This window comes from Equus caballus, chromosome 2 (assembly GCF_041296265.1).
Source record: "Equus caballus isolate H_3958 breed thoroughbred chromosome 2, TB-T2T, whole genome shotgun sequence".
NCBI lineage: Eukaryota > Metazoa > Chordata > Mammalia > Perissodactyla > Equidae > Equus > Equus caballus.
This window is the reverse complement of record NC_091685.1, coordinates 19,509,172-19,527,239: the sequence shown is the minus strand read 5'-3', so window position 1 is coordinate 19,527,239 and position 18,068 is coordinate 19,509,172. Positions and strand designations below refer to the sequence as shown.

Below are 18,068 nucleotides of genomic sequence, written 5' to 3'. Positions count from 1 at the left end.
AATGCAGGCAACAGACCACAGTGAATTAGTGGTTCCAGAACTTGGGCACCAATAGAATTCACAGGTATTACACTTGTCACAAATACCCTGAAATATCATTTATACTACCTAGAAATTATAGTTGTTTTAAGAATGCCACTAGCTCTTGCTGTTTATTACAGTAATAAAGAAGCTCTAATATTTCTATCTCACAGACTTGATTTTTAATATTTTGATATCTATATTTCAAAAACAATTGGTTCTGATTGTGATCCTATGGATTTTCTTTTCTGCATTCTAAAATATCGTTCTGAGAAGCCTTCATAGGCTTCACAGTTGGACCCATGGGATAAAAAAGGTTAAGAACCCCTGCATGGAGTCTTTGCTGCCCCTTCAGGAAGTTCTCCCCCTCTCATTACCATAGGTCCAGTTGGTATTTTTCTTGTGCCTCATTCTGCATGTGGGACAGTCATCAATGGGCATGTCTGACCACTTCCCCCAGGAAACTCTGAACTTTCTGAAGCAGGACCGCATCTGATTCATTTGTGTACCCCCCACAGTATTGTTGGGTGTGTAATAGGTGTATAATAAATGCCTGTAAACTTAATGAATGAGTGAGGGATGGACGGATTGATGAGTGAGGGAATGAATACTGAGCAGTGTGGGGATTGCCCTCAAGAAGGACTGTTGACATGTTTCGAGTTCACTGTATGCCAGCCACTGGGACTTCTCATTTCCATGATCGCATCCAATCCCACAGCTGTACCAGAAAGAGATCATGACATCTATTTTATAGATGTAAGGAAACTGGGGCTCAGAGAGGATAAGCAACATGCTCAGTAAATGTCGGAGGAAGGGTTTCTCAGCTTCTTTCCTCTATGCTGCATGACCCACTTCTAGGGAGGCATAGGATGGATAAAAGGCAGGAAGTGTGGCGACAGAGAGGCATAGCAAGTAACATAGAGTCAATGACTTGTGCGTGATAGGGGAGACTCTTTTCAGTTGCTCTTGACTTGAAAGTTGTGTTCTTCAGCCCACAGCCTAGGTGGTCCAGAGTGTCTCTCTTCTCCTGTGGCACCAAAGAGCACAGGCAGAGAGAGGAGCCATTTGTATATAACAGACACCTGCTGCCAGTGTTTTGCCAAAGGGCTCTGTATCAGTGAGGGTCCAGCTAGGAGGACAGAAACCACTCTAGGTCTTTTGAACAGAGGGAATTGAATACAGGGAATTGGTGATGGAAATCTGAGAAGCCAAGCAGGGGACTATGAGGCAGATGCTGAAATTGTCAACAGCTGGAATCTGTTCCTACCCTCAGGGATATAGGGACAGTGAGAGGAGGTGGTGTAACCAAAGCTGGGAAACTGAGGCCGTCCAGTGGGAGCTGGAGCCTCAGTGGGCACTGCTAGGTGGGGGCTAGACAGCTGGCATTCTTGGGAGCACAACCACTGCCAGAGACTCAGACACTGCCAGAATGAAAGGGGGGAAAACATCCTGCTTCCTCCCCTCTTCCTACCCTCCCATCTTCTACAAGTGCCTTTCATTGACTGAACATACCAGAAAGCTAGAGGGTGGAGGAGCCTGGGAAATGTAGTCTCTTGAGATTCTGGGCAGATCAGAGAAGGGTGGGGATGGATCTAGAGCAAACCAGTAGCTGGCTGGCACAGATCTACTCCTGGAAGAGTAGGAACCCCAGGGCTTGTTCAGTATTACACAGGGCTGTGAACTGATCTAAGGAAGAGCTGATGGACGCTGGCTTTAAGCATGACTTTGGAGCAATTACAGCTAGAGAGACTGAGAAATCTGCCATTGATATCAATCTTGGGGCTCGGTCCTCCACCTCTTCTCGTGTGTCAACGTTCACTCCCTGGGTGGCTGCGTCCTGTCTTGTGGCTTTAAATATCATCTGTTGGCTGATGACTCTCAAGTGTCTTTCCTTGGCTCTGAAATGTCCCCTGAATTCCATACCTGTGTATTCAGTTTCTTACCTCACGTCTTCAGTTGGATGTGTAAAAGGGATATTAACTGAACATGTCAGGATGAGACATTTTATTTCCATCTGCCCCCCATTCCCTCTTCCCCAGAGCTGCCCACCTCAGTAAATGGGACCACTAGTCACTCAAGTGCTCAGGCCAAAAATCTTGTAGTCATTCTTGACTCCCACGTTTCTTTCATGCCCTGACCTCCCATCCATCAGCAAATCCCTCAGCTCTATGTTTGAAATAAATCCTGAATCTGACCTTTTCTCACCACCTCTTCTACTACTCCCCTGGTCTAATCACCAACATTATCCCTGGACTATTGCAGTAGCCTTTGCATTGGAATCCATCCCTCCATTTTCCCTGTTGCCCCGTGCCCAACTCTCACACAGCAGCCAGAGTGGTTCTGTTAAAACCTAAGTCAGATCTTACCGCTCTTTTGCTTGAATGTCATCCTCTCATGTTTTAAGAAAAATGCTTACCATGGCCTACAAGGCCCTGTGCATCCAGCCCTGTGCCCCTCACTTCCCTTGCTCTGTCCACCGTGGTCTTGCTGTTTCTTGAACAGGTCAAAAATCCCTCTGACTTAGTGCTTTTGCACCTGCTGTCCCTCTGCATGGAACATTATGTCCCTAGATGTCCACAGGCTTCCTCACTTTATTCATGTCCCTTACCACCCTAACACAGAGAACATCCCAGTTAATCTCTCTCCCCTTCCCGGATTTGTCTTCATTACATTCCTTAATGGTATTACATATACTAAATTTGGTTTGTTCAATGCCTGTCTTCCCCATAGAGCTATGCTGGATTATCAGTCAGTACCACCTCCCCTCTTCTTTGCACACTCTTGTGTCATGAGGGCTAGAAACTTGGGAACCATGAGGGCTAGAAGCTTGGGAACCACATTTTCCAGAACCCCCGTGCACAGAATGACTCCAGGTTTGATTCCGCCAGTGGCACACCTATAAGATTTGGAAGGTGGAAGAAAAGCAGAATCTATATTCTTGTTCCTCCAGCAGCAACGGGCTGATGCCTGGGCTTTGGTAAATTGAGATGGTTGCTGTGGCCTCTGGATGTTTTCTTGCAAACCATACACCTTAGTCCCTGAGTCCTACAGCCATTTTGGCAATTTCCTTGTTTCATGCAACTTCCTAAGATGTAACAGTGGGTTTCATCATTAATGTGTGTCTTTCCAAAGGTTTTGTAAGCCACCTCTTCCTTGGAATTCCTCCAGTGGTTTCTGTTTTCCTAACAGAACTACCTGCTACAACTCCCAGCATACAGTAGGCACTCAATAAATATGATCGAAGAATCAACAAATCTTGATATAAGGAAGTGATTGGTCCAGAATGGATCCATACTAAATACAAAGCAGCATCCTCAGAGGCTGGAGACTGTCAGCTCAGTCCCGTCTATTTCAGGGGTTTAATAGGACCTCAGTGAGCCAGGGATTGACTTCAGACCCATTCTATAGAGCGTTGGGAGTGTGCCATTTCTGCATTTGTGCAGAAATTAACATTTTAGAAAATGGTATGTAGTTCGTTCCACAATGTGGGTTCCATCCCTTCTCAGCTCGTCCATTTTTAAAATAAATATTTGAGGTCCAAACAGCTCCACCAGACGCTGCGGAGGAAAGAGGGTTCGGGACTGGGGAGACCTTCTGAGATTTGCAGTCGAGGTTCTGGACCAGAATGGTCCAAGTGTGCAGCCCCTTTAGATAAATAGCTCGTCTTCCTGAGGGCTTGGCATGAGTTAAGCTCTGTGCTCAGGGCTCCTCATGCCCCATCTCATAGAATCCTCGCAAAGATTCCATGAGGTAGGTATTACCCCTCCATTTTATGGAAGAGGAAACAGGCTCAGAGAGGTTCAAGGACTTGCACAAGATCACCCAGCTAAGGCAGAGTGAGGATTTGAGCCCAGGTCCCACCAGGTCCTAATTAACCACACTTTCTCTGGAATCTTCCCTCTCTTCCCTCTGATCCTCGGGCTTGGGTCCTAGCAGCCAGGCTGGCACGTGTTTGGCAAGAGTAAAGAAGGGCCCCTGGAGCCCCGTTTTCCTGAAAGCCCTCTTCCCTTCCTTTCCCAACGCTCGCCACACCATCAGCCTTGGAGCCCACCCACTAACCCCATGCTGTTTATCCTTTTTCATGGTAATCATCACAAAAATCCCCAAACTCCCAGTTTACCCCTCAGCCTCTGCCCTCTAATCTTCATTTGGCTCCGTACGTCCACCAATAAGACTCCGACCCTCTCCTTCCTTCCTCGTGAACTTCTTCCACTGCGCTTTCTGTGGTTAGTCCTCAGACACCCTGTATCCTCACCTTCGTCCCAGAACCATCCCCTTCACCTTCTTACCCAAGGGGAAACTGTGCTTCCCTCCGAGAACACCACTTCCCCCGCAGCCTCTCCAGCGGTGCCTTCCTTGTTCAACCGCAGCCCTTGACCAGGCCTGGCAGGTGGGAGGAGGATGCTCCTGGCTCTTCATCGGCACTTTCCGATTGTTCCTTCTCATGTGTTCTCTGCAAACCGCTGCTCTGAAGTCATGCCATCAAACCCTTTGATGCTCCTCCCCGTTCCAGTCCTCTATGGACCCCTAGTCATCCCCCTCACTCTCATTCCATGAAGATTTGAAAATCCTGGTCCACTGTTTCCCCAACACTGCGCCATCACCATACTTGGTGACCTCAGTGTACACAGAGATAATTCTTCCAGCAGCCTGGCTCTCACTTCCTGGACCTCCTTTCTCACATCTTCTCTCCACCTCTCAGTCCCAAGGTCCTACATTCATGCTTGCCTTTAACGGTAACTGTATCCTCTGAATCCAAGCATGCTACTTTCTGAAGACCACCTTACCTTTTCAGCTCACTCTGCCTGGGGTGGTGTCATCGCATGGTCTCCAGGAGAGGGAAGCTGTTCTCCACCAGCAGAGGTGGGTGGGCTGCTGCTTCTGGCACAGAAGGCTCAGGGAGAATTTGAGGTTCAAGATTTTTAGGCTTGTGTCCACAAATGTGCTCATCTGACATTCAGGGTCCCACTCTTTCCCTGCCACAGACTTTAAGGATACTTGTGAGACTATGCATTCATCTCCTTTGCAGGTCTGCCCTTTAATAAGCAAACCCTGGGTCCAGTTTTCAGCCCTGTGGCTTCATCCTTTAAAGATGCCAAGGGACCTTCTGCCTTTCAAAACATACCTTAAGTTGTCAGTTAGCTTCCCTGGGTCCACCATTTTATTTTTGCCAGGCTTTCAAGCCTTTGAAAGCAGCCAGCCCTCACCACCATCCTTCCCATTATGATTTCCTCCAGACTGATCAAGGCCCAAAGCCACGCCATATCCCAATGCCTCCCCTTCCTGCCGTGCCTTATTTCGTTAACCACAGGTTAAAGTTCAGTGTATGTGGAGCCCTGCATGCCAGAGGTGATCATCACTCCACTCTCCACGGCAAAGTGGTCCCTACTGTCTTCAGATAGATGGGCAACCCAGCTCCTACGTCCCATCTTGACGATCTGCTCTCTAGGACCATGCTTAGTACCAACTGCCTTAGGCCTGGTTCCCAGAAAGCAGAGCCCAAGGAAAAAGCTTGTCTTATCACGCTAATGGAGAGTGTGATCCAGTGGTCACAGGAGTGAGGAAAGTGGAGAGTGAGGCAGGGAGATGGGGAGAGCAGACACCGGGAAATGCAAGGCTGAACTTCGCAAAACACAGCTTTGTGACAGGTGTGGCTGATGGTCTCAGGTATATCTTCTTCTGTGCAGGACCACACATGCTGTCTGAGCAGACTGGTGAACATCTAGTGATGGGAGGGGGTAGGGAGGCAATTGATCCTCAGGATCCCTCCCATCCCGTGTCAACGTTTGCCTCATGGGATGTCAACTCTGCTGCACTTCTGGATGGTGTCACCCATCCCTTCAGTGACCCTGAAGAAATCAGAAACCATGCGTTTTGGTGTGACATTTTCCTCCGGGTGCAGAAGTGGAGGGAGGTCAGGGGACTCAGGGCACGCTACTGTTTATTGAGCATCGCTGTATATGTCAGGAGCTGCGTCCAGCCTTATCGTGCTCTGTGGGCCCTGGGGCCCTGGAGGAGTTCTCTGGCTGCAGAGCTGCAAGGTCCCTGAAGCTGTGCTGAACGTCGCCCACCTGGAGAGCCCGTCAATGTGGTAGCAGCTGAGGCAGAAGGAGGAGTCAAGGATGCTAGAGGCCGCGACCAAGAGGATTTGGGGTCGCGCAGGAGGCCCTGAGACACCCTGAGAAGCAAAGTCAGATTACTCCATTCCTTGGCTCAGAATCCCCACGGTTTCCTCCTCCCAGTGGCCCACAGACCCCATCCAATCTGACCCTGCTCCTTCCACTCCCCACATGGCTTACTGGTCCAGGAACACTGAGCTCCGTGCCTTTCCTCGGTCCCGCCACGCCCGCCCTCCTTGGTACCTGCTTTTCTCTGCCTGAAGAGCTCTTCTCTCGCATATCTGACTGCCTGTTTCCTTAATTCCCTTCAGGTCCCTTGTCAGATGTCACTTTATCTGTGAGCCCTTCTCTGGTCATCTTACTTAAAAGAGCACTTTATTTCCTACACCCTCCCCAACACTCTCTCTCTTTACCCTGCCGTGCTGTCCTGACAACTTCATGTTTAGTTGGCTGTTTCTTGCTTGTCTTCCCTGAGCTAGAATGTAAGCCCCCCGAGGGCAGGACTGTTTCTGTTACCCCAGCACCATGGTAGGTGCTCCATAAATCTTTTGTCAAATGAATGGATGATTGAGTAAATGAATGACTACTACCCAACCTCTATTCTCCCCTGCCATGACTGATAGACCAGAAGGAACCGCTGATCTAAGCTGGCCAATCCCATGTCCTCTCCAGATCCTTTGGAATTGGAATTTGGAATTGAGAACCTGGCGAGGTTCTGCAAGGGGCAGAAATTCCAACCTGTGAATTCAGGGGCTGCAGGGCGGCACCTTCCACCATGTGCCAAAGAAGCGGAAGGAGCTGGTCTGCAGAAACGAGATATAAGGAGCCCTGCTGAGAATGGAGAGGGGCCTGTGCTGGCTCTATTCCCCACTTGGGGTCCAGGAGATAGTCCAAGACCTTATAATAAATTCTTCCTTTCTACTCAAGTTGACTGGAGTGGTTTTACTTTTGTTTGAAATTAAAGTCTTAAATATCAACACTACTATTTCTTGAGAATGATATGTATCAGGAGCTGTGCTGATCCTTATCATGCTTTGTGAGGCCAGAGCAGGCCACTTCCTGCTGGCGCGGACCACGCAGGGCCCCTGGGTCACAGCGCCACGGTTAACACACGGCCCTTGATGCGGGAGAGTCTTCCCTGCCAATTTCCACTGCGGCTGCTCTGAGGCTGCCCTGAGGCCTTTTCCTGGCACCCAGGGGGTGCCCCAGCTGCCCAGGAGCCCCAGGCCTCTCCTCTTTACCCTGGCACATGGCACCCCCCCTACCCCAGCTGTCAGCACAGGCTCCCAGCTCCTTGTCACCTCTGTGCCTGAGGCTCCAGGTCTCAGCCAAGCTCTGGGTTGGGCCTCACACCCCCGCTCCCTGACCCCGCTCATGCCCACCCAGCATCTGGCTCCTTCTCTCCCTGCCTCCTGAGCCCCACGGTCCCCTCCCCCCAGGCCTGACCCCAGAGCATGGAATCCATTGTCCTACTCCATCCCAGCCAATCCCCAGCCCGACCTGACAGCTCCCCCATTACGGATGCACATTGACAAACAGCTCATTTACATAGAACACAAGGGAGCAGCTTCTGTCTTCAGAAAACAGGAGACTCCGGGTCACCTAGACCGGGCGAATCCTGAGATGAGGGAGCCTCTTGCCCTTCCTCCCTCTTTCTAGGCAACTCTGAATGGGCCCTCAGGCCAAGGGTGGGGGTGAGGAGGATGAAATCCAGTTGAACAGAAAGAAATGAGGTGTTGGGCAGGCAGATGCTATTTAGTTGCCTGCGTTTATTTGTTTTTTTAGAACAATTTTATTTCTTATCTACATATGCCCTTATGAAACCTTTAGGGCCTGTTTTTTCATTCGGCCAGCCCCCACCCTCCTCCATGTTACCCTGTCGCTTGTTGGGCAGCCCCCACGCCCCCACTGCCTCGCACAGATTTTATTTCAAAGGCTAGCCATCACCCTGCAGAAAGGAGGCGTGTGCATTGGGGAAGAGGCCAGGCTTTGGAGTGAGGAAGCCCCCTGTTTGAATCCCAGTGCCATGTTTGATGAAAAACTCCTTCGGGGCCTCAGTTTCCCCACTGGTAAACTGGGGATAATAATATGAACTCCATGGAGAGTGAGCATGTGGCTGTAAGGGACTTTGTGCAGTGCTGGGTGGAGGATAAAGGATCCAGAAGCAATAGTTACATTATTGAGGTTTAGGAAACAGAAAAACTCAACCGCATGCCCCATCCTGGCCTCCTCTCCCATCCTTCCAAGAAACCCTGTCTCTTGTTCTGACTCAAGCACGGATACACTCCCGCCCCTAGTGGCAGGCAGAGGATGTAGACCATTCGTCCCCCTGCTTTTATTAGTTTACATTCTTCTCTGGAAATGGTCCCTCTCTTCTTGTTCTGTTCTTGATCTGTTAATTCCTTCTTTCCCCAAACCCACCCATCCCAAGAAGGTGACAGATGTGGACCATGGTGGGACTGGGGGCAGGCAGGGTCGGGACACACTAATGCGACAGTGCTGAATGCACTACCGTGAGCCAGGTATTATGCTAAGCTCTGCACAGCAGTTGCCTGACTTAGTCTCGCCCTTGGTGCACTCACGTCAGGCATTTCCCACTGAGCCCAGAAAGTTCTCGGAAAGTGTCATGATCCATTAGCAATGTCTGCCCTGGGTGAAGCCGCAGGGATGTCAAGACTCCATTTGCCTTCTCAGCTGGGTGCAGTTGGGGACATGTAGGAGGGACTCTGGGCTCAAGGCGGGGCTCAGGTGAGCTTCCTGAGGAGGTGACCCTGAGCTGACATCTGCAGAATGAGAAGAAGGATGGGCCGGGCTCTGGGCAGGGAGCAGCCTGGGTGTGAGATATGAAGCAACATGGAAGGCAGATGGGTATCACTGGAGCTTAAACAGGAGGCAGAGAGAGCTGGGAGATGGAATTAGAACATGTAAAGCATTTAGAACCCATAGTAAGTGCTTGATAAATAGTCGCTGCCAATATTGTTATTATTACTGTTATTATTATTACTGGAGAGTTTCAATAAATGTTTCTCGGCTGACTGGCAGCAGGCAAGGCCCACTGAGTACCTAGTGGTTACTGCCCAGCAAATCCCTAGTCGATTTGTTGGCAGCTTGATCAATAATCAATTGACTCTGGGAGAGTCCAGCCATGGCGGGTGATAACGTGTCAGAATAAAGACATAAGTGGCAGGACAAATACTGTGCCCCAAGTTCAAGTTTAGGTAAACACTGCTTTTTCCTTAACTCCTCCTCTGAAGATGTCCTCCTGCCTTGCTTCAGGTGCACCTGAGCCCACCCCTGGGAGCTTCTGATTCTGGCGGCCTCTCTTTGTGGCACAGCTGTGTCCTCCCCTGGTCCACATCCTGGAGAGGGGGTTGCACTCAAGAGAAACAAGAAGAGAGAGAAGGCTTCTGCTCATCCCTTCTGTGGAAGTTCCGGTGACCATGGGGTGAGGTAAGGGCCATGGACTAGGTGGGGCGGCCTGGGGAGCTGGGCCTGACTTCCTGCGTGTCTAGACTGGCTGTGACGAACTGGGCAAGGACGGGGGTTTCTCCTGCAGGTCTGTGGGCTGAGGGGAGAGTGACAGAGGGGCAGGGGCATTCTTAAAAAGCCATTGCGCCCTGTTGCTGTAATCTATCACCTCTCCATCCCCACCTCAGTGGTCTAGAGTTTTTTCTCTCTGCAGCCAGTCAGCGGGGCATCCCCCTTCAGCAGGGGGACTCTGAGCTGTCACCTGCTCCCAGCCCTGCCTCCTTCCCTGAGACTAGGGACGTCTCTGAGGGGGCTGGGGCTAGTGGATTTCTTAAGGCAGAGCCCCCTCCTCACCCATCAATTTCCTGCGGGAAGGGGCCCCAGTGAACTCTGGGTGCCTTGAAGGCAGACACTTTCCCCCACTGTTATCATTTCCTGTCTCCTCTGCTCACTCTCCCAAGGACTGCTCTGAAACTCAGACCCTGTGCCTCCCCCACCAGAGCTGGGGCAGACCCCACCCCTCATTTTCCACATTGCGCTTCCTTATTTTATGGGATGGAGGGCCTGGGCCAACCCCCTAATACCCCGGCTCTTCTGCACAGGAGGAATTTGCGTCTCCTTCCCTCCACCCTCAGGGCACTGTTCCTGCTCCCACCCTCCCCTTCATCCCTCAGAGCCTAATTGAAGAGGCTCCCCCTGGCAGAGAAGATGAAAGCTTTATCTTCCCAGTCCATCCTGAAGCGTGTTAAGATGATGGATGAGCTTCCAGACCTGCATGCTCCTCCCAGTAGCATTAACAAAATTGCCTTTCAGGATCCCAACTCCCATGTCAAGATGGGCTGTGGTGGAGACGGGAGACCCGAGCTTTGGCACTCGACGGTGAGCATTAAAATCATTTTAAGACGGCATTTAGGGTCTGCGTTCCCTGTGTGTGAGCCAGTCCCATTGCTGGCACCGGAATAAGATGAATCATGTTTGTTAAAAAGCTCTTTGGTATGGTCTGATTGACCATTAGGAACACTCAGCTTGGAGCTGGGATGCATGGCCCAGCTCTTGGGTCTGGATGGGACCCGTAAGAGATGTGGTCACTGTCAGCCCTATTGGATCATGGCCAAGTCTTTTCTTTTAGGCCTCTCTAACCTCCCCTGGGCTGATGCTGTCAAGAGTTCGGAGATAGAACACAGGTACGAGAGTCTGGAATTGGACTCTCACCTCTGTAACCAAGTTGCTGGTTGACCTTGGTGAGCTCTTTCCCCCTTGCCCATTGGCATCCTCATCTATGAAATTAAGGGGGTGGCTAGCTGTTATGGGTTGAATTGCATTCCCCCAAAATTCATATGTTGAAGTCCTAGACCCAACAGTATCTCAGAATGTGATCTTATTTGGAAATAGGGCCTCTACAGAGGCGATCAAGTTAAAATGAAGTCATCAGAGTGAGGCCTCATCCAATACCGTTGGTATCCTCATAAGAAAGGGACACTCGAGTACAGACAGGCACGCAGGGAGAACACCATGTGTAAACTCAGGCAGAGATCAGGGTGCTGCATCTGCAAGCCAAGCAGCACCAAAGAGATCCAGCAAACCACCAGAAGCTAGGAGAGAGGCACGCAACAGACTTGTCCTCACAGCCCTCAGAAGCAACCAACTCTTGAACTTCCAGCCTCCAGAACTGTGACAATACATTTCTGTTACTTAAGCCACTCAGTCTGTGGTACGTTGTCACAGCAGTTCTAGGAAACTAACACACTAACTAAAGCCTCTCCCATTCTGATGTTCCCTGAGTCTTTGATTCCAGGATTCAGCCTTGGGTACCAGCTGGGACAGGAGGAGGGGCAGGGGGGTGAATCTGCTCTCTGCTGCCCCAGGACCTTGGAGCTGAAGCCCCTTTGTTTCTGAAACTAAAATGGTTAGAAAGCCCCCGGAGCTCAGAGGGATCGGCTGGTCTTTGGGGAATAGCTGGATGGAGGAGGGGCAGCTGCCCAAGAACAGGAGCACAGGTAGAGGTCTGGCGCTGAGTTTGAGGTTACCCGGATCTCAGGATGGGAGTCTGGAATCCCCACCTGGAAACTAGAAGCAGGGAGCAGGGGTGTCTGCTTCTAGACACTTGGGACGAAGTGGATGTGTTGGGCCAACCTCAGCTTCTTGACACTCCCAGGTCAACTTATTTTTCCCCCAAATGAGAATCTTTTTAATTACATGGAAACTTATCCACTTGGAGTAGACATTAGTGTGCATTATAGAAAAATAAAGCTAAAATTATTGCATACCTGAATATGTGGCTTGAAATACCCATGAATATTTTTTTACTGAGTATCCAGCATAGCCAGACGTGGTAACTACATTCTGTCAATCCTATTGACAACTGTGTTAACTGTATGTAATATTACTGTCTCCGCCTTACAGGTGAGGAAAACCGAGACGCAGAAAAGCGAAGTGACTTGCCCAAAGTTGCACAGACAAGTGGTACTGCTTATATTTGAACTCGGGGAGTCTGATTCCAGACCTTACAGTGCCCAAGGGCCGGTGCCTCAAGGGCCTGGAACCTGATGACACTGAATCTTCTCAGGAGATGCTACGAGCTGGGGACCACAGAGCAACAGATGAGGGACAATCATGGTGTCATTGAGCGTTTGAAAAACTTGTGCTGGCTATAAGACATTGGTTAAGAGCGCCCTGGTGACATACGGACCACGTCTATCATGGGGCTGTAGCCGTGGGCCCTCTAGGACCCATTCAACTGACCTCATCTCTTATCAACAGAGTGATTAAGAATTGTCTTTCAGAAAAACTGCAAAGTCACGTAGCCAGGGCATGTGCAAAAGAAGAAATCGTGGTCTGAAATGACATCCAGACCAAAGATTGTCCTTCCCACAGAACCCAAGGACTGGACACGACCAGAACTTGAAAGTTGGACTCTTAGCCCTCCTTCAGGAAGAGCCGGTGTTTAAATTCCTTCCCCATCCTGTCATAAACGTTGAAAACCTTACCCTAAATGCTTGAAGCCCACTGATCAAAACCTGTCCCACCAGTGTTTCCGTGTGCCAGCCGGTTCTCCCTAACCTCTTAAATTTCACCCCAAATCCTGAATCTGGGAGACAGATCTGAGGGCGCGAGCTCCCTGCCTTCCTGCAGACTGATCTCGCAGAATAAAAGCTGATTTCTCCCCCGAAGGCTGATGCATAATTAATTAGCTTGTTTATGTGCATCAGGCAGAGAACCCCAATTCTGTGCGGTAACAGGGCCACCCTGTTTACCCAACACAAGTTCTGGTGACTGAGCAGGTAGTGTATGCTCTTTTGTTCCTGGGAGGTGGGGGGTGGGGGGCAACGTCTGCTTGCAGGGACAGGAGATCTGCCCGCTGTGACTCCCCCGCCACCCCTCCCCACGAGGCAGGTAGCACCAGGTGTATCTGGCACAGGCGCCGGGGAAGGGCAATCAGCAAGAGAGAGTGAGCCGGGCTGTGCTGGGGCTCAGGATGGCACTTGCAATCAGGGCATTTCACACAGCAAATTGTGGTCATTTAGGCTTCTTTACGGCGAGCTTAATTTCAGGCCCAAGCGCGGAGGATATTCAAAGACACAATGAGGTAATTTCACATTTTAAAGCAGAGAATGCAGTGTAAATTAGTAGAAAAATCATGACACTTATAAACCCGTTCTAAAGATGTATTGTTCCCTTTTCTTCTGGGAGAAAAAAATCAGCTTCTATTAAGATTGAATTAACCGCTGGAAGAGAATTCCTCAGACGGCCAATTCATAAGGAGAAATCTATTTTAAACTTGGTCAAAAGGCTTTTGCAGAAAGTGGTGGGAACAGAGTTCCCAAGGAGATGCAGGTGCTCCCTAGGCAGTCCCCACACCTGGGCACCGAGGGCGGGGCCCACACATGCCCTCCCTGGGTTGACCCCCTGTGGGTGCAGCCTTGAGTGGTCCAACTGCTGAGCTCAGATGCCCCCCAGACAATGGGGCCCACCCCCTTCAAGTGCTGTGACCCTGGACCTACTGTCTAGTGAAATGGTTAGGTGCACAGATTTTGGGGTCTTGTTGCTTGGATTAGAGTGCTAGCCCTGCCAGCAATCAGGTCTGTGACCCTGAACAAGAACTTAACTTTCTATCCTCTGTTTTGTCCATCTGCAAATGGAGTCATAATAGTACCTATTTCATGGCTCATTTGAGAGGAGATGCAAATTAAGAGCCTGACATGTAGGAAGCCCTCAGATAGGATAACCGTCTTAGTTTGGGATCCCCCAGAAGATGACCTGAATACCAGGTGAAGGGTGGGGGGAGGGGACACGAGATGCCCAAGGCAAGGCAGCCACCTCTGTGGGCAACTGGACCCAGAGGAACTCTGGGAGCAGCATAGAGAACACATCTTAGAGTTCGGCTGCACGATGGGTGACTGAGCTGGGGTATGTATACACCAAAGGCCAAACGTCATTCACGGGGGTGCTGCTCCAGGAGGTTTTAATTTCCTGGCATTTCTGGCCTCTATCTGGAAGTTGTCAAAGTGGGCTCCAGAAGCCAGAGAAAGGCCCCAGGCAGGGAAAGCCAGGTGGTGGGGCGGCGGGCTAGAGACACAGCACCTGCTGCCATGCTGCTGGCGTTCTTATTCCCGGCCCTGCCCAAGACTCCTCCCTGGGCTCTAGCTTTTCTTTTATTCCAGACAGACAGGTGCCACGCCAGTGTCTGTGTCATTCCAGGGGCCCCACCAAGGAGGTAAGCTCTATGTTCGTGTCTCAGCTCTTTCCCTAGCACACTGTAAACTGGAGCTCCTTCTGTCCCTTTCCCTGGGTCACGGTGTCCCAGTATTTTGGGATGCCCTTTGAAGTCCTTCCTTGCTCTGAAATAAGAACTTTGATGACAGGAGAGTGGACAGGTGACGGGCACCCATTTCCACCCCTCTGCCAGCACCCAGCTCTGGCTCTCGGGCCTAGCAGACCAGCAAGTCTTTCCTGCGCGGGACTGGACTGTGGGGCTGAGCAGCAGAGCTCTGGCCAGGTGGACAGGCTCTTGGTTTCCCGAACCAGAGAGAGGCCTCGGGTACCATGCCCGTGGGATGTTCTTGCTGGCTCTTCCTGTGCCCATGGTGCTGGGGTCAGAAAGTGCTGGGGAGAGAGGGCCCCAGGCCATAGGCCTGATCTTGGGGTCCAGGACACCAGGATCCCTCATTTTTAAAATGACATCCATTTTAAGGCAAGTATACCACAGAACTGACGAATTTGTCTCCACATGGCGAATATTTGAGCACGAGACTAAACTCTGCACTGGGTGCTTCCCCACTTTTCTGAGTACTTCCCGCTGCCCCCTACCCCATATCATTGAGGTTAAAAGAAGATTCTGCCTTTAGGCCCTACATGCCTTTTTAATCTACTAACACTTTCATGAAGAACCTCAAGTGCCAGAATATTCCTTGGCTTTTCTCTTTTTTCCTTTACGATAAGTTTCCAGTCCATTTTTTCAGAGAAATCGATTTCAGTGTTGATCAAAAGGCTTTTTCAGAGACCTGGGCAACAGAGCCCAAGAATTCAGTTCTCAAGGAAGTGCAAGGCCGCAGAGCTGGTTCCCCGACCAGAAAGCAGGGTGCGGAGGCTGCCGGCAGTCCAGCATGTCGGTCCCTTCCCAGTGCCACCTGAACATCCGTCCCCCAGGCTGGCAGCCTCCCAGGGCCACATCCAGCCCTGGACTGCGGCGTCCCCAGCCCCCTGGACAGCCAATGGCAGTGAAATGGCTGCTCTGAGAGTCAGCTTTCTACAAAGACAGAAATAATCAGGTTGACCAAAGGGGAAAAAAGGGAAAATTGAGCATTATGAGGGTGATAATTCAGAAAGTGTCAGCCTCAGAATAATTGAATCGGATGACATTTCGTGCTACGGGAAACAATAGCAGCTAGCCCGCTGCCCGTCTGATTCATGTCTGGTTCATGTTTAACAAAACAAGGGCAAGGGTCACGCAGCCACGAGCCCCATAAATAACCCGTTAATGGGATTTCCAAACAAGCTGTCCGCAAAGTGGCTTTCCGTCTCACTGAGAGAATATTAAAATGCAAATGGATTCGGGCTGTGTCTTCATAAACAACCGTGTTCGTTTAACCTCCGACCTCCCCGCTTAACTGCCCATTCCAGCAATTTGTACGGCTCCTCGGCCGCCGGCTCCGCGCGGTAATTCAGGGAAAGTGCATTAAAGGAAGGGGTTACAATTTGCGATGCTCAGTTAATCACGCTATTGAGATGTTTATGGACAGAATAGCGCTCCTCCTCGCACTTGTCTCAGGCCCTGGGCCCCCAGCAGCCCAAAGGTGGCTGGCCGGCTCCTTTTGTTGTCCAAGGATCTGGTGCGGTGGGTGCGGCCCCCGGGCTTCAGGAGGCTGCCTTCCCAGCTGAGTGAGGGCCCCTTTTCTGGCCTCCAATGACCAGCCGGGTCTCCTTCCTTGGCTGCTGTCCCTCTTGGGTTAGGCCAGAGGCCCGCAGTTAAATGTTCCTCCCAGCGGATGGTCTCAAGGCTCATTCTCCTTTGTGAAATGGCCCAGGCTCTCCCCAGGCAAGTGTCTGTCCCTTGGGTTCTTCCTAGGAGCGCCCTGTCTGTTTCCCCCAGGCCTGCCCTGACTCCAGCCCTGGCGATGGCCTGGCAGAGGGCTCCTGCATCGACCAGCTCTGAGAGAGGCCGCTCAGACGTATATTTCCTCCTGGCCTCTGGGCTTTCTCCCAGAGCCTTGACCCTTCATCTCTAGCCGTGCAGAAAGACAAGGCATGCGCAAAGAGAACAAGGGGGAGCGTGAGCCAGGGGCCAGCGCCTGAGGTCTGGTACCCAAGCATACATTTCAGGGGATGAGACAGGCACTCTTTGGAGGAGGGGGTCTGTTTTCTCCTCGGTTGCCCAGACAGATCACATGTGCACTGTACTCTTCAGTTTACAGAAGGTTTTTTCACGTAGATGATTTTCAGCAGATGTGTTTGGCACGTGGCAACTAGGGGTTCAATCACGAAGGTTCGTCCTTCTCTTAGACATGAAGAAAATTAAACTGGAGGGTGGGGCAAGTGCTTTGCCAGGGGTCACCCCGTGCTTGGAAGGCAGACGGAGCCTGCAGACCCGGCCTGGCTCTGAGGTAGGGCTTTACTGCATTCCCGGAGGAGGTCCCAGCGCTGTCGTTTCTCTCTGAGGAGCAGAGAAAGTCTGCGAGGGTCTGGACTGGAATGTGTCTCCTCCTGTGGACCGGAGGAGAGTTGAGGAAGGGAAGCCGTGCTGGGGAGGGCGTGTGGGAGTGGAGGGCGGGGGTCCGCGTCATTGGCCTCAGCTGCATTGATGGCCTTCCTCTCGAGAACTGGGCTGCCCCATTCCAGCTGAATTTTTGTGTTTTTCTCCAAGGCGAGCCTCTCTCTCTTTCAGTTTTTTCTCCTACCCCTTTATCCAGAAGAGAGGGGAATGAATCCCCAAGAATCTTTCCAGTTTACTAACGGGACACGGGCCTCTGGGGACAGCCACAATGAGAAATATCCAACTCTGCCTGCTCCCTTGCTCGATAAACTCAAACATGCTCCTAGTTATAAGTCTGTCTCTGGACATGTAAAGGCTGGAATTGCAGATATGAGCCCGTTAAGGAGCTGGGCTGAGGCTGTAGCCGCTGGGCTTTGCGGCCCTCCCTGGCCCTTTCCTCCCCACCGCGTCCCTTTCCTCCACTCCTCGTCTCCCTTCTCTATCTGCCTCCCTTCCTCCCTCAGGCTCAGCACCTGAGGCCTGGCACAGATGGGGAGAGAGCCAAGAGTCGTGCAGCCCTGCCCCCCTCCCCCCACTTTCCTGTTATGTTTCTTAGACACTTTCCTCGTGTGGATGGAATTTCTCTCTTTCTCTTCCTTTCTCCATTTGTCTGTTCCTTTCTCTGTTCTCTTCGTGTCCCATGGACTCTTTCTTGTTTCTGTGCCTTTGTCCCTCTCCTTTCTGTCTCTTATGCATCTTCTCCCTGTCTCTCCATCTCTGTCTTCTCTAGTCCCTAATACACCCCCAACCTATCCCCTGCCGCCATCCGCCTTCCCCGCCCCCGGTTCAGCTCCATCACCTCTTGCTGGGATCCCCATAACAGCCCTGTGCTTGTTTCTTTGTCTCCACTCTCATCCCATTCTCTATTCTGCTCTCACAGAGATTTATCTGAAATGCAAATTGGACTGTGTCCTTCCCTGGCTTAAAATCCTTTAAGGCTCCCCGCTGCCCTCAGGATTAATCCCAGACTCCTTATTGAGACGTGTGAGGCCCTGATCAGATCTGAGTCCACCTTTCTAGACTCATCTCTCTTCACCACCCTGGGCTCCACTCTACAGGGTATGTGTGGAGAGAGAGAGAGAGAGAAACATATACAAACACACACATGGAATGAGACCCTGAGCGAGAGACACACTTACTTGAAGAAATAGAGACAAGAGAGATAGGGAGAAAGAGCAGAGACAGAGACAGAGAGAGACAGAAGGAGACGC

General features: G+C 51.1%; 2 long non-coding RNA genes across 7 annotated transcripts in view; one reads left to right on the top strand and one right to left on the bottom strand.

Moving 5' to 3' along the window:
• The window catches only part of LOC138923186 (uncharacterized), a 175,843-nt gene extending 163,067 nt beyond the window's left edge, over positions 1–12,776 (top strand). For all 6 annotated transcript variants that reach the window (XR_011436455.1, XR_011436453.1, XR_011436452.1 and 3 more), the window contains 3 exons: positions 9,417–9,590; positions 10,422–10,487; positions 12,012–12,776. This is a non-coding gene — a long non-coding RNA (uncharacterized lncRNA). The remainder of the gene's footprint in view (positions 1–9,416; positions 9,591–10,421; positions 10,488–12,011) is intronic.
• LOC138923188 (uncharacterized) lies at positions 5,946–6,825 on the bottom strand. The gene is made up of 2 exons (XR_011436459.1): positions 6,736–6,825; positions 5,946–6,199 (listed from the first exon to the last, which is right to left on the bottom strand). It is a non-coding gene; the product is annotated as an uncharacterized lncRNA (long non-coding RNA).
• Positions 12,777–18,068: the final 5,292 nt, after the last annotated feature.